This window comes from Crinia signifera, chromosome 19 (assembly GCF_055691185.1).
Source record: "Crinia signifera chromosome 19, ASM5569118v1, whole genome shotgun sequence".
In the NCBI taxonomy this organism is placed as follows: domain Eukaryota; kingdom Metazoa; phylum Chordata; class Amphibia; order Anura; family Myobatrachidae; genus Crinia; species Crinia signifera.
This window is the reverse complement of record NC_139226.1, coordinates 58,823,024-58,835,105: the sequence shown is the minus strand read 5'-3', so window position 1 is coordinate 58,835,105 and position 12,082 is coordinate 58,823,024. Positions and strand designations below refer to the sequence as shown.

Below are 12,082 nucleotides of genomic sequence, written 5' to 3'. Positions count from 1 at the left end.
CCTGTATTGCTGCTTACGCACATAATGCTCCCACTAGTACAGCTTACAAATATAATGCCCCCTGTAGTGCCGCTTACCCACATTATGCTTCCTGAAGTGCCATTTACCTACATGCGTGTTCCAAGGGGCTCCTTGTTTGTTGCCAGAAGTTCCCTGCTCATTGCCAGGGGATTCTTATGGGGGTAACATGCTCACTGCCGGTGGGATTACATGCTTGTTGACAGGGGGCAGCTATGTGCTCTTTGCCGGGGAGGCGGGGAGTTTGTTAAATGATCATTGCCAGGGGATTACATGCTCATTGCTAGGGGAAGTATCATGCTTATTGTGTGGTATTATCGACACCACATAGTCATTAGGTCGACAGGTGTATAGGTCGACATGGGTGAAGGTCAACAGGTGTCAAGGTCGACCTGGTTTTAGGTCAACACAGCGGTAGGTCGACATGGGTTAAGTCGACAGGTCAGAAGGTCGACATGGTTTTTTTTTACTGTTTTTTTGAGCCGACATGTGCCAACAGGCAGTATTTCATGCCCTACCATCCACTAGGGCAGTGGTCAGGGAACTCGGTCCTCATTACCCCACACAGTGCATGTTTTGCTGGTAACCCAGCAGGTGCACAGGTGTACTCATTACTCACAGACACATATTATAAGGTCCGCAGGTGGAGTTAATTATTTCACTTGTGATTCTGTGAGACCTGCAAAACATGCACTGCGTGGGGTAATGAGGACCGAGTTCCCTGACCACTGCACTAGGGCGTGGTGGGAGAATAAAATAGTGTGCCCGAAGCATTGCGAGCGCAGCAAGCGATGCGAGGGGCTGCGGTTGACTTCCAACTGTGTCCATGTCGACTGTGTCGTCATTCGGGTAAAGAAAACCCAATGTCGACCTTCCAACCTGTCAACCTAACCTGTGTCGACCTAAAGCCATGTCGACCTTGCCACCTGTCAACCTTCACCCATGTCGACCTGGACAACTGTCAACCCAACGGTGTCGACCTAATGTCTGTCGACCTAAGTGGTGTTGCCAGGGGGGGGGGGGGGGTGGGTTAAATGCTCATTGCCAAGGTGGATACATGTTTGTTTCTAGGGGTTGCAAGGGTACCGCATGTCAGTGCTTCTAGATTCCGCGCTTGTTTTAGGTTTTCTTACAGCCCTACACGATTGCATTGCATTCACTAGGCATGTTTCAGCGCATTGCATTTAAATACTATGCTTCTTCTTTCTTTGGTGTGACCTCTAGTTTCCCATATTTCCTGGCATGTTTAGTTGTTTCTCCAGAATGCAAAGATTAATATACAGTAGGGGGGAAAAAACACACTCAGCACTATATTTCGGATATTCAGTTTCATTGTTTCATATCTGTGTGAATCAGACTGATACCAAAAATACTACAACTACTTCTCCTTATGGTGTGTACAGACAGTAAGATATGGCTTCTGATGTTGCCGATATAGTGAACATCAGAAGCCATATCGCATGCTGATCACATGCTTTTTTAGGGCTTGCGAGCCCGATGCGCTGCCGATGCGCGCTCCCGTGTGAGCGCAAATCGGCAGTGAAATAGAGAGGGCAGGCAACACTATATAGTGCAGATCTGCACTATATAGTCTAAATTGTGCCACTCTAGCGATGCCGTGCGACTCGTATAACACGGCATATCGTCCCCAGTGAGCCAGATGTATAAAGCTTCAAAAAGTGGAGAGTGATAAACTGCCAGCCAATCAGCACCTACCTGTACCTGTCATTTTCAAACCCAGCCAATAACATGACAGATAGGAGCTGATAGACTTGTTGCTTATAATGCTCCATTTTATCACCTTTTGAAGCTTGTGACACCACAAAAAAAAACAGGTGACACCAACTAAGCTGCTTTGCTAACTTGGTATCATCCCGGATGGTGACACCAAGCAGAAGTGAGAATGGGGAGATGCTGGGGGCTGCCCTGCAGTTCCCAGTGCACTCGGACCTACCCTAATGACACTACTGCTAATATCAATATCAACCGATAATACTGAAAACACCAGACAATATAGAAATAGTGGTCAGGAAAAAAATAATAAAAATGGTAAAAAAATGCATGTTATCCTTTTTCATACTATTTATAATGTACATACTGATCACTACTCTTGTATCTACAGTATGTTGTGATTAGCACATATGGCTTTTAGTCCATATGATCTTTCTCTTTAAATTTATACTTAGGAAATCCCTATATTTTTATAAACCTGGTAACATCCACTGCATATGAGAGGGGGCAAGATGTAATAGGGTGCGATATTTTAGAACATGTGATTGACCAAAATCGCACATTTACAGAAAATATGTGCAATTTAGCTAAAACTCGCACGTGTTTTGACATGACCCAAAAAAAAATCACTTACAGATGGTTTCTCATTGAAAACATCAAAATCGCAAATATAATCGGGTGCAATTTGAACCTAGACATGACCAAAAATCACAAGAAATATAGACCTGCTTCTGGCAGGCGAGATTGAAAGAACCAGGTGCAGATCAATGAGATCTTTGCCTGGTTCTTTCCACAAAGTGTATAAAAATCAAAATGATCATATCCAGCCCTGGTTCAAAAAATATGGGGGAAAGATTAACTGGGGTCCCCCTCCCCCTCCATATTAAGAAACCGTGCATGCTCTTGGATCAGTCCTGGTTCCAAAATTACAGCGGACAAAAAAGAATAGAGGTCCCCAATATTATAGAACCAGCACTGGGCTCCAACAGCCAGTGGTGTAATGCCACAGCCAGGGGCACATTTTATACATGGTCTCCTGTCCATAACATTAACACCCTGGCTGGTCAGCCCTGAATGGGGTCCCTGGGGGAGTGGGGACCCCCCAATAAAGGGGGGCCCCTAAAAGCTTCACATGTCCACGGCTGAAGAAGCCCGGAGCTGTCCCCGGCACCCCTGGGCGGTGGGTGCCCAGCTGATTGTTTTGGTAGAAAAAAATAGAAATAAAAAATAACATTGGGTTGTGCTGTGTATTTTTGGAAACAGTACCGGACCAAGTGCCTAGGGATGCCAATCCCGGAGCATTTTTTTAAATCCCGGAATTCGGGATTGAAAAATGCTTCCCTAAAGCAAACCCCCCCCCCCCCAAAGTATAATCCCAAAATCCCGGGATTGGAAACTCTCCGTTTTAGGGGCCAAATCCTGGGATCCCGCCGATCCCGATCGTGGGATTGGCCACCCTACAAGTGCCCGATGCTGGTTTCTTAAATTACAGTTACATATTGAATTACAGTTACATATTGAATCGCTCACTTCTCATATATAATAGTAACAGTTTAATCGTAAACAACAAGAAGTGCCATCATATTGGGTCGGAGATATTTTGTTCCACACCTTATACAGTAGTCCTGTTTACATACCTATTCCGATATGATATTTTTATTTTGTACAGTAATTAGGGTTTATAGGGTTGGTTTATATAAGGGGAGGATCGGGGGACGTACTTAATTGCTTGTGTTTTAGTGGTACTAATATGTGTTTATTCTATGTGTAATCTTTAATACAGTATAGTTCAGATTTAATCAGGTTCATTGACAATCGCAAGAGTTTACTAAATAGTTTGTTACAGGTTTTTTTTAGATTGAACATCATAAAAATTCCATAACCAGTTTATCACCCAGTATAGTATCTCACTGCAGCATCCGAGCACCCTGTATGTAAAGGGTTTCAAATTACTGTATCAGTTCAAGGTTGTTCATTAGTCAGTTCATTCACTTTACTATATTATACTGTACATACAGTAACTCTGATTATGTATCTTTTATTGAGAAAAGGGGGTTTGTGCTGAGCTCTGTCCTAGTATATATCTTTTATTGTTTTTTTTTTTTTTAAATACTTTTCTATAATTTTTTGTTTATTATACAATTAAAGGAAAAAAAAACTATTAAAATCCGCATCATGGAATATTACTAGTATTGACAAAATGACATTGAAATAATAAAAAGGTACTTGTGAGTTATCCGGGCTGCCGATTTTGTCCTTAAGTTTAGTTAACTTAAGGACACCCGACCGACGCGATGCCCACGATTTAGCTCCAAATCGTGGTCGTGGCCGTTATAAGGGGCCGCGACGCGATGCCCCCGATTTCCCATAGACAGTAATGTTAAAAGACACGATATCGGGGGCATCGCGTCGGTCGTGGCCGTTATAAGGGGCCGCGACGCGATGCCCACGATTTCCCATAGACAGTAATGTTAAAAGACACGATGGACCCGATTTCCCATAGACAGTAATGTTAAAAGACGCGATGGACCCGATTTCCCATAGACAGCAATGTTAAAATAAAATTACAATGTGAAATTGGGCAATATGTTTTTAAAAAAAATGTTTCATGGCCCCCCACCACCGTTAACGCCACCCCGCTATTGACGCCAACCCGAAGCGTGGCGAGCGCAGCGAGCCCGAGAGGGGCGGCGGTACGCGTCCTCCGACCTTTTCATGCCCTACTATCCACTAGGGCGTGGAGTGAGAATAGAATAGTGTGGCGAGCGCAGCGAGCCACCGAGCCCGAAGCGTGGCGAGCGCAGCGAGCCCCGCGAGGGGACGCGGACACCTGTGAAGCCCGCAAGGGCATGCTGATACCTGTGAAGGTGTCCGCGTCCCCTCGCGGGGCTCGCTGCGTTTGCCACGCTTCGGGCTCGGTGGCTCGCTGCGCTCGCCACACTATTCTATTCTCACTCCACGCCCTAGTGGATAGTAGGGCATGAAAAGGTCGGAGGACGCGTATCGCCGCACCTCGCGGGCTCGCTGCGCTCGCCACGCTTCGGGTTGGCGTCAATAGCGGGGTGGCGTTAACGGTGGTGGGGGGCCATGAAACATTTTTTTTAAAAACATATTGGCCAATTTCACATTGTAATTTTATTTTAACATTGCTGTCTATGGGAAATCGGGTCCATCGCGTCTTTTAACATTACTGTCTATGGGAAATCGGGTCCATCGTGTCTTTTAACATTACTGTCTATGGGAAATCGTGGGCATCGCGTCGCGGCTCCTTATAACGGCCACGACCGACGCGATGCCCACGATTTCGGGCGCGATGAAAAAATCGGCAGCCCGGATAACTCACAAGTACCAATAAAAAAAAAATACGTGCAGTTAGGAGCAATCACACATAAAAAGAGGTTATTTGAACATGAGCAAAAATAGTTTGTTCTCATTTAGTTAAGTAGGATTTTGTGATAGTTATAGAATATGGGAAGAGTAAATTACAATCAGTGCAAAGATAAACACGTGAGGGAGTGGGACACTAAAAAGAATAGGGGAGAGGTGAAGCCAGTTGGTAGGTTATATCACCTACAATGAATGTGAATAGAGAGAAGGATAAAGCTATATAGTTCACAGCAGAGCCAGATTAAGGTCTAAATGGGCCTGGAGCTCAAAATGATCAAGGGCCTATTATGCGCAATAATAGGGGTTGTGGCCAGCACCTAATAATGTGTGGGAGCGTGACCAGTGTACTGGTTGGGTGGTCTACTCATGGGTGTGTCTGTATTTGTGTAAATACTTTTAACTAATTATATATGCCTGGAAAAGGCAGGGGGCTGGCATAGGAAAAATGCAGGGAGATATATTGGCGGGTGCACTCCAAAGGTGCACCAGCATGACACTGATGTTCTAAGATACTTGCGGGGTGAGGCGGCACTCCAGTCATAAAAAAAATACTGAAAGCCGAAACTTGGTAGACAACATTTCAGCACCTTTTATGTGGTCACCTAAGTTTACCACACCATATACCCCATATACAAATCATGCAACACATTAGTAACCCCCTTATACTGTACTTGCCTCTTTCACATTATGCCACATGGAATGAGCCAAAATTCACACCGATTGAGCCAAAATTCACACTATGGCACATGGATTAAGGCAAAATTCACATTTTGCCACATGGATTGAGCCAAAATACACACTTTTCCAGGCATGTCCAAACAGTGGCCCTCCAGCTGTTGTGAAACTACACGTCCCAGCATGCCTTGACATAGGGGTTTATTCTAGTTCATTCTTTCTGACAAAATCCTTCTTAGATGGACCACACCATGTGCACTGCAGGGGGGCAGATGTAACATGTGCAGAGAGAATTAGATTTGGGTGAGTTATTTTGTTTCTGTGCAGGGAAAATACTGACTGCATGATTTTACACTTCAATATAGATCTCACTTTGAAGAAAAACCCCACCCAAATCTAATTCTCTCTGCACAAGTTACATCTGCCCCACCCGCAGTGCACATTGTTTTGTCCATCTAAGAAGGATTTTGTCAGAAAGAGCGAACTAGAATAACCCCCATAGTTTTAGCATTCCCTAATAGCAAAACTGTGGCAACAGCTAGAGGGCCATAGTTTGGACATGCCTGCAGTATACCAAACAGATTGAGCAATAATGCACAATATGCTTCATAAATAGGGGCATACAAATTTACACCATAATGCCCATTACTTAATAAGCCACACACCATAATCTCCATTACATATTATGCCAAACACCATAATGCCTATTAAAAATTATGCTGCATAAGTGTGGCTTACCTATGTTCATTGCCAGGGGTTCCATGCTCATTACCAAGGGGGTATACATGCTCATTACCAAGGGGGAATACATGCTCGTGGTAACTGGTGGACAGCCTCCGCCGGGCAGAAATGACAGCCATTGACAGCCGGGCAGAGGGCAGGGGGCTCCCCGGCTGTATTCAGAGCACTGCATGGCCTGGCTATTTGAAATAATACCCCTTTCACACCAGAAAATGCAGGGACTTACACAGGAATATGGTACAAGGATCATGCAGGGACATTCCCAAACTGGCCCCTTTTACACCAGCCTAGTCCCTGCATTTTCTGGTGTGAGGGTGAGAAAAAAACACCCTGCCCCCCTTTAAACAACCAGCTATATCTTTGGAACATGTAGGCTTCGAATGATTTTGGTCCCGTGAAACTGGGCTGTTTGGTTCCAGAGAAATCTGTCCTCAAACAACATGAACAGCCATGAAATTACATTTCAGAAATGAAAAAAAAAATAGGTTTCCCCGCAATATCTCTAGAACCAATGAACCCATATGGACCCGGTATCAGATTGAAGGCCCAGTGATTTGGGTTAGACTGAGATCAACCTGGAGCTTCTGTGATGCCGGAGGGGAAAATGGGCCTATTTGGAGAGTGGGCCTGGAGCTATAGCTCCATCAGGCCCATTGTTAATCCGGCCCTGGTTCACAGAGGGTTTTGGCCTTAAAGTAATGTGTCCAAAATGTCCAGATACAGGTACTTACAGTATAGTAGGTGAGTAAGTGAGTAGGTGTGTTATGAATAAAAGACGGCGGGGGGGTTCACAGAGAGACAATTTGGCATTTACTGTAGTTGTGCTTAAAATGTAAGTGACCAATTTAAATGCTGGTCTCAGGATGAGTGAAGCTGGGAGGGTAGTGGATGTTGACATAGAAGCACCAACTATTTTTTTGATCATATCATGAACCTCTTTCCAGTAATGTTGTATACAGAGGCAAGACCACCAAATGTGCAGCCATGAACCCCTTTTGCCACATACATGCCAACATACAGTACTGTGCTAAAGTTATAGGAAACTCTTTGCCTTCAAAACAGCATCATTTCTTCTAGGTATAGACCTGTACAATGTTTTTGAAGGAACTCAGCAGGGAAGTTGTTCCAAACATCCTGGAGAACTAACCACAGATCTTTTGTGGATTTACCAGAAGGATTTGGCCTCAATTCCCCCACTTTCGACACAATCTCGACCGATTGTATGTAAATTGGGCATGTTTTGGCATGTTTTAGATCCGATTCCGATCCGATGCGTGTCCCCGCTGGACGTTTGGTCGTTTTGCAGATCCTACCTGCAGTCAGAATTTGAAAACTACGCCTTCAACTGGATACAGATCGGAATTGAATCGTGAGCAGATCCTGTGCTCCAACAGGTTGTGCGACCATCGTATAAGCCTAGGTGTAGGTGTCTTTAATACACCGCAGTCAAACATGGGAACACCACCCTTTTACCATTACATTTCCCTTCAAACGATCCCTAGTCAAAATAGCTAATTGCCAGACTAGGCACATCCTTATAATTTGAGTTCTAGTGAACAAAACTCTATATCAAATTTATTGAACCCCACGAGTTAGTTCCACTTTACTAGAACTCATCCTTTTTCATTCGCATTGCATAGCATATTTTTTGCCAAGCTCACTGCAATCTTTGTATGTTTTGTTTGTACCTGTCTTCATTGTTTGTTGGACATCCACCTATGTGTCAGTCCAAGAATATCTTATGGAATAAAGTTAATAAAAGTTAAGTTTTAATAATTCATATCTCAAAGAGTGCCCCACAAAAAGAGTCCACTTTCCCTCTCCTTTTTTTTGCAATTATTACGGACTCAGGGGAGCACCACCAGCAAGAACGTACACTTTCTCCCATACCAGGGTACCAAACGTCCACTACATAACCTTGTGCGGCTCCCACAAACCCACTCCTTTACCGTAATACCTAGGAACTCAGAGACATATTGTTAACCCAGTTACTCCACAGATGTAGTGTGATCCTAGTTAGTAAAGTATATTATCGATAAATAACTTCTTCTGGGGTGCTACCTGTAATAATTAACCCCGTGTGAATTGGGTAATGAGCTCAAATAGATGGTAGCCCCTTTACATCTGCTGTTATACTTTGAAGATCCTTTAATTTACTGCACCAGGTATTCCTTGGTAGTCTCCCATCCAAGAACTGACCAGGCCTGTCACTGCTTAGCTTCCAAGATCAAACGAGATTGGGCAATCCAGTGATGTGTGGCAGTAATTGATAAGGTCAGTACAAATGAGAGTGCAAGGCTATATAAATAGTTGCAATGGACAGAACAGCACTTATGCTAGTTTAAGGTATTATCTCTGTTCCAGAGATTGACATCCGTTATAACCAAAGGAGAGAGTGCTTGAGAAGCACAGCATAATGATAATAGACTGGGTTGTTAAGATGCACCTACTTCTGCGGTCAGCAATGTGCAATTAGCATCAATTCACTGGTGAGAGATAGGGCATACCCCTTGCTGGTCAAATGAGGAAGAAAACACACAATTCACTGATACCATATGACTTTTACACTGGCTCTTATCACTTCTCGCAACTTTGTGGCATATGTATTAAGCCTGTTGAATAGATAAAGGGGGTATTTGATCCAGTGTTCCGATTGTCAGAATGTCCCAACAGTCGGAATCCTGACCGTTCTAGCCACCTTCCGACACGTATTCCATGTACCAAAGAATCAGAAAAGTCCTGAAATTGGTGAAAATTGACGTTAATTGTCGGAAAAGGGTTGTGAATTCGACAATCCACATCCGTTTCCAACAAAACAGATCTGACTTTCAAGAAAGTCGAATCTGACATCCTTAGCTTGTCGTTAACAACAGCATTGAATAGTGAATAAGTGGAAATAAAGTGGAGATAAAGTAGGAGGTGATAATGCACCAGCCAATCAACTATGTTTCAAAAATGACAGTTAGGAGTTGATTGGCTGGTGCGTTATCACCTTCCAATTTATCTCCACTTTATCTCTTCACCAAGCTGAATACATCTGCCCCATTATTTGCAATAGATAGGTACTGATTATCTATTTACAATGATGTGCTCATTATTGCTAGGAAATCACACATTAAAGGTTGCTGGCAGTAGTCACAATTGATAGACATGAAGTAAATGTGGGTAAAACAGCATATACAGCTCATGGTGTGTGGGAGCTGTGACCTTCTTACACTTCCTGTGACCGTCCGTGAGACACAGAAGGAGCCTGCCAGTAACCTATGGGTGTAGTAAGGGCTGGTAGAGACATGTGGTTCACTCGGGTGCCATAATCAGTGACGTGCGGTGGGGTGCCTTTCCTGTCATACGAATGTATACGCAGGGGTTTTGGGTTTATAAAGTATGTCAAAAATACAATAGAATATATATACTGTGTATATATATATATATATATATATATATATATATATATATATATATATATATATATGTACACCTGGGCTCATATATTGTGTGCAAATGTGGCTCTGGTACATGCCATGGACACAGCAGCCATTTATCTCACCGCTCGTCCCAAACAAGCAAAGCTATCCAGAGTTTGGCCCCACTGGCATATGCCATCCTTCACGCCACCATATGGGGTGAACCACTTTTTTCCCCTGAATGCACTGTTATGATCTCATCTTACAATCCCTCTCCTACAGGAAAAAACAAACAGAAAGTTTGTGTAGAGCGCCAAGGTGTAATTACACACTAAATAAAAATGAATTTGATCAATTGGGTATCACAAAGTAAAAAGACATTTAATTATCACAACAAATTATAGCGCTATGGTAAACAGCGTAAGGGTGCTGCCTAATGGAAATGCCGTGCTAAATAGCAATATAACATGGCCGCCTTGTAAAATGGGGACAAAATCATCAAGAAAATGGCCGCCGTAACTACCTTTAGATATACCACGTGAATAGAATAACTAATGAGTTTAGTATGTCTCCCTTCTAGCGAAAAACAAACTCGGCACTCCCATAAGGCAACGCTCCTAATGACGTGATACTAATAATTACCAATCACCACTGCTATAAATATGCACGCAAGTGCATGAATCAAACACACCCACTGACGAAGTCCTGATAGGACGAAACGCGTTTGGGCGGAGCTGAGAGGACGCTGGTCGTGATGCGGTGACGTTGTGACGCGGCGAGGTCCTGGAGCCAGGCTGGAAAGACGTGTTTGCCACTGATGCAGTGATATACTGTGATACACTGTGTTTTTATGCGATATTTGTGTTATAGCAATATAACACGTTTACTCCTGTGAGTGTTTTTAATCCATCAAGTAAAGGATTGTTGTTTTTAAAAATTGAGATACTACACTATGGTGCGCCTCCTTTTTTTCTATTTCTCTATGCTTTACAGTTTGGGCTAGTTGGAAGAGCCCTACATAAGGAGAGCTGCGCAAGCCTGAAATAGATATCTCTTGGATGATATATTTCTTGATCTACAAACGATCAGCGCTGTAAGGATATTCCTTGTTGAGACACAGAAGGAGCCTGCCAGTAACCTATGGGTGTAGTAAGGGCTGGTAGAGACATGTGGTTCACTCGGGTGCCATAATCAGTGACGTGCGGTGGGGTGCCTTTCCTGTCATACGAATGTATACGCAGGGGTTTTGGGTTTATAAAGTATGTCAAAAATACAATAGAATATATATACTGTGTATATATATATATATATATATATATATATATATGTACACCTGGGCTCATATATTGTGTGCAAATGTGGCTCTGGTACATGCCATGGACACAGCAGCCATTTATCTCACCGCTCGTCCCAAACAAGCAAAGCTATCCAGAGTTTGGCCCCACTGGCATATGCCATCCTTCACGCCACCATATGAGGTGAACCACTTTTTTTCCCCTGAATGCACTGTTATGATCTCATCTTACAATCCCTCTCCTACAGGAAAAAACAAACAGAAAGTTTGTGTAGAGCGCCAAGGTGTAATTACACACTAAATAAAAATGAATTTGATCAATTGGGTATCACAAAGTAAAAAGACATTTAATTATCACAACAAATGAAAAACACATTCAATACAATGCACGTTATTTTTACATCTAAAAGACTGATAGTTTTTGCTTTGGTATATTAAGGCATACAGTACACCACTTGTCAGTATATATGAAAAATAAAGGTAGGATACTTAAGTGAGTCCCGCTTGTTCCAAGATGTTGCTACTTGTTGGTTTTTTTTTTTTTTAAGTCCCAATGTGGAATGAGGCAGGGTGGGACGGAGGAGGGTGGAAGTCCGGATTAACTTGTACTTGTGGGGATCCAGTTGGTCCTGCTGGAGGCCTTGGTCTCTGATTTCACTGGTGGGCAAGATGTAAATACCTCACTGCAGGGATGAAAGAGGCTCCAGAAGTAAGCAGGTAAGAGTTCCCAATTTGTACATCCAGGTTAGGGGTGTCAGCGTGGAATTGCTGGATCCGTAAATATGGCTAGTAGCTGGTTCAAGGGGTGATGGTAGGTATCCAAATGGTGGTT

General features: G+C 43.3%; 1 protein-coding gene and 1 pseudogene across 3 annotated transcripts in view; both read right to left on the bottom strand.

Annotated features, from left to right (window-relative positions):
- Window positions 1-12,082, bottom strand: part of LOC146042578 (galactoside alpha-(1,2)-fucosyltransferase 2-like) — a 273,576-nt gene that overhangs the window by 72,247 nt on the left and 189,247 nt on the right. The gene's annotated exons all lie outside the window — the stretch shown is intronic.
- LOC146044389 (5S ribosomal RNA) lies at window positions 8,703-8,820 on the bottom strand (annotated as a pseudogene).